Here is a 4,581-nt window from a genome sequence, read left to right on the forward strand (position 1 = left end):
CTTTCATTCTAGACCAGTGGTTCTCAACCTTCCGTGTTGTTGTGACCCCCCAACCATAAAATTATTTTCGTTGCTACTTCATAACTGTAATTTTGCTACTGTTATGAATCGTCATGTAAATATCTGATATGCAGAATGTATTTTCATTGTTACAAACTGAACATAATTAAAGCATAGTGATTAATCACAAAAACAATATGTAATTATATGTTTTCCCGATGGTCTTAAGCAACCCCTGTTGAAGGGGTCGCGACCCACAGGTTGAGAACCGCTGCATTAGAGGGTTGGTGGTCTCAAACCTCTAAAAATCTCTGACAACTCCAAGTCACAGATTTGTGTTTAGCAGCCAAGTATAAGCGATATAAGATGCAGTATTCTGTTAGGATACAAACTGTATTAGGAATGTTAAGTATCACCTATTAAAATGAGTGAGCTAATTTTGTGCCTTCTGACATAGAAAAATTCTTTCCATAAAAGTGATCAATTCCCATAAAACAGGCTGAAATGCCACTGAAGAGAAACCTGATAAAACTGTTACTTCCTGTTAGTTACACCGTCACTATCAATCACATTCTAGTTGTCCAGATTCTGTTGAGAGGGTAGCAAGAACCACAATACAGGCATTTTATTGGGATGGGTTAATAGTCAGACTTCATAAAATTGAACATTGAGATTAATGATGCAAGGAGACCTCAAGTACCAGAAGAGACCTATAGGACAGAATATACTTTGTCAGCAGGATCAATTAAGGGATGACAGATCCAGCAACCAGTTAAATGCAGAGCCATAATTATCGCCTAGTTAATACATATAAGAATGTTCTGCTTTCCCTTAATCAGGAACCACAGGAAATCCATGACTAATAGGATGAGGTATTCAGGGCTTTGCCCAAGGACACAACTCCCAAGGACATTCACTCCCAAAGTCAGCCTCTGCTGAAAGTTTCTAAGTGTCCTTGGGTTAAGATCTCCCATTGGCCAGCAGTTATGTTGAGGTTGTGACAACCTTGGAGAAATTAGATTAATGGTTGAGCCTCTCACCCTCCCCTCTCCCGGGTCTATTGTCTTCCTTCCCTAACAAACTTGGGAGCTATGCAAGTTTTGCTAGGTGAGAAAGGATGGCAATCACTCAATTGTGAAACTAACTGATCCCATGCTCTAAGTCACCCTAGCCACAACACACTTTGTCCAATGACATGGTGATGTAGGGGAAAAAGGTGAATGCTGATAAGATAGCATGGCAGTGAATCTTTAGGACCATAATGAAACAATCACCTACCTGAGAGGATTTTCTATCATTCAATAAACACCTTTCAACTATTTTAACCAAAACTACATGTGGCATTAAAGAGATTTGCAAAAATACAAGACAGTGCTACTCTTCTCACTATTAGTTTTGGAAAAGATTTTATATAAACATGTAAGGTTTTTTTTTTTAATATATTTTATTGATTCTTTTTACAGAGAGGAAAGGAGCGAGATAGAGATAGAGAGTTAGAAACATCGATCAGCTGCCTCCTGCACATCCCCCACTAGGGAAGTGCACGCAACCCAGGTACATGCCCTTGACCGGAACCGAACCCGGGACCCTTCAGTCCGCAGGCCGACGCTCCATCCACTGAGCCAAACCGGTTTTGGCTAAACATGTAAGGTTTTATTGTACTTTAAAATTTCCTCAATTTTAGTTTCTAATGTAGTAACTATTGTTGTAACCTACATAAACGAATGTTTTTTAGGATCCTGAAGAGTTTTCTTCTTGAGTCCATGTGCCCCTGCAGTTTACAGCTGCAGAAAGAATATGCCCATGCAATTCTTATGCAGGAAGAAGCCAGAAGTAGACACCTGATCTCTGGAATTTGCCTGTGCATATTTTTTTCCTATTGGGTCTATATTATGTCATAAAGTTTCACCAAAATAACACAAAAATAGAGAAAAGGTTCAAATCCACAAGTTAGGTCTTTGAAAAAAATCAATTAAATTGGTAAACCTTGTTTTGCTACACTAACCAAGGAAAACACACACACATGATCAGCACAACAAGTGAAGTCAACATCTAATGTGAATGACATTTAATGCAGCTTAAAATCCAACACCTTTCATGGTAAAAACAGACAGTAGACATAGAAGGAAATCTAGGGAGAGCAACATGGTAGGAGACACCTCAACTTGATAAGAGATATCTACAAAACCACAGCTTTCAGAGTTGATGGTGAAAGACTGAATGCTTTCCCTATAAGAAAGAAACAAGACAATGATGTCTGCTCTTGCCACTTCTATTCATAGAAGAGTCTGAAGCAGGATTAGGCAAGAAAGAATTAGGGCCGAGACCAGTTTGGCTCAGTGGCTAGAACGTCGGCCTGCGGACTGAAAGGTCACAGGTTCGATTCCGGTCAAGGGCATGTACCTTGGTTGCCGGCACATCCCCAGCGGGAGGTGTGCAGGAGGCAGCTGATCGATGTTTCTAACTATCTCTCTCCCTTTCTCTCTGTAAAAAATCAATAAAATATATATTTTTTTTAAAAAAAAGAAAGAATTAGGGGTGGAAAGAGGAGGCATGGACATGACAGCTGGAGCTGAAACCACAAAACGTTTCCCAGAAAAACATCAGGAAAACTGAATGTTTTGTGACAAGGATTTTTTTCTTGCAAGTGGAAAATGAAATGTTGCAAAAAGGCCAGATACCAATCAGAGAGCCACACAAAGAAAGGGCCTTTATCAGATACTAGAGGCCCAACGCATGAAGATTCATGCAAGAATAGGCCTTCCTTCCCCTGGCTGCATGAAGATTCATGCAAAAATAGGCCTTCCTTCCCCTGGCTGCCAGCACCACCTTCACTTTGGCCTGGAGGCGCCTTTCTGCCATGGCTCTAGCCAGAGCCGCCTTCCGCCTCATCACGTCAATTTGCATATTCCCTCCTTATTGGTTGTGGGTACCAGCCATCTTTATGGCAAAGACAATTTGCATAGTACTCTTTTATTAGGTAGGATAAGGGGAAAGTGCAGAATGCTTTAATGGCAATCCATCTGGGTCCCCTTCCTAAGTGGCAAGCTTGTGTTTGCCTGCAATAAACTCCTGCCTAGCCTGAACTCCTCTAGTCCTTGCTTTATTCTTCAATTCCTTGAGAGAAGACCAGGAAAGTACTCCCACTCACCGGTTCTAGTATCAATACTGTACCAGGGCAGTTAGATGGAAAAGGAAAAGCAAAAGACATCCAGACTAGAAACAAAAAAGGAAAACTATCTCTTCTTGTAGAAGACCTCTTGCATTTTAAGAAAACTGTTTAGGAATCCAAAAAAAAAAACTAATACAACTAATAAAATTAGCTTGTCCAGGTTGTCTAATACAAGCTCAATATACAAAAGCCAAATGTATCTAGAAAACATTCCATTTAAAGTAACATTAATTTTAAAAAAGCCTGAAACGCGGCTCCTGCGACGGGTCAGCAGTAACAATGCCAGGGCACCTTCCACTGTGTCTTGGATGGCATGACAGCAAAGCTTAAAACATCCTCAACATCTTGGTCCCCACTACTGTCCCATCCACCACCAAACTGTAAGCATTCTGGCCAAAGATGTCTCTCTTTGGGAAAACATCCACTCCAAAGACTCCTGCTCGGAAATCTGCCCCTCTCTCCAACCTGCATAGACAAACAAGTGAGGTGGAGATGGGCCTCGACTATGGAAGCCCCATTATGAACCTGACGGGAGAAAGCCTGAAGTGTGGAAATGGCCACTGGGTAGCAGAGACTGGGATTAGTGGAAGTGTGGACCACAGGGAGATTCAACACCTCCGGAAAAGGAACAATCTCTTGCAGGCGGACATAGATGTCCTGCTTGACAAGTTCTGAGACAACTGCCAAGTCCCAAATGAAGGAACTGGAAGAACTGAAGAGTGTCAATCGGAAAAGGAAATGAAGAGCTCTGAGATATTCATTTAGGAAAACAGGGAGAACTCGACTAATCAGGATTCAAATAGAGCTGAGGGGTTTCGTTTTGTTTTTTTTAGCCAAACTAGTAGAGTGGGTCCTGAGAGAGAGTACCCCAAATGGGGCCAAAAGGCACTGGCATCCTTGAGTTGGCAATAGAAGGGGGACAATATGATGGAGGAAATCAGGATTCCAGGCCAGGGCAATTAAGCAGCAATGTTCAGTAACTGCAAAGCGAAGGGAGGCCAGGCTGTGAACTAGGCCTCAGGGAGGTCTGGAGCGATGCTAAGATTTGGGTGCTCTCCAGTCACTTATCGTATTAATGCACTTACCCCAGGCTCACTCTCATTGGACAGACTCTTGGGAGAAGCAGCTGGAGTTCATCATAGCTTCCCCTCCCATTGGTGTTTGGGGTGTGGCCCCAGTTCTAAAGAGCCCGGTCCTTTGCCCTTCAGGCCACTCTCTTTGTGAATGAGTGTGTGTTCCCCAAATCCACATCCTCTGGCTTTAGTTTCTCAGCAGCAATCACCAGTCTTTTATGCACCTCTGTATTTTTGTGCTACTTTCTTGTTTACACTACTTTTTTCTTTTCTTTAAAGATTTAAATTAAAAAATAAAAAACTTTTCCCCTTATGTTAATAATTTCATGCCCCAAG

The 4,581-nt window shown here is 41.9% G+C and overlaps 2 protein-coding genes and 1 pseudogene across 7 annotated transcripts in view; 2 read left to right on the top strand and 1 right to left on the bottom strand.

The window, feature by feature from the left end:
• The window catches only part of DENND5B (DENN/MADD domain containing 5B), an 831,092-nt gene that overhangs the window by 404,005 nt on the left and 422,506 nt on the right, over nucleotides 1-4,581 (top strand). The gene's annotated exons all lie outside the window — the stretch shown is intronic.
• Nucleotides 1-4,581, bottom strand: part of KIAA1551 (KIAA1551 ortholog) — a 38,186-nt gene that overhangs the window by 27,207 nt on the left and 6,398 nt on the right. The window lies entirely within an intron of this gene.
• Nucleotides 2,807-4,520, top strand: LOC107183761 (annotated as a pseudogene).

This window comes from Myotis davidii, unplaced genomic scaffold, assembly GCF_000327345.1.
Source record: "Myotis davidii unplaced genomic scaffold, ASM32734v1 scaffold902, whole genome shotgun sequence".
Classification (NCBI taxonomy): Eukaryota; Metazoa; Chordata; class Mammalia; order Chiroptera; family Vespertilionidae; genus Myotis; species Myotis davidii.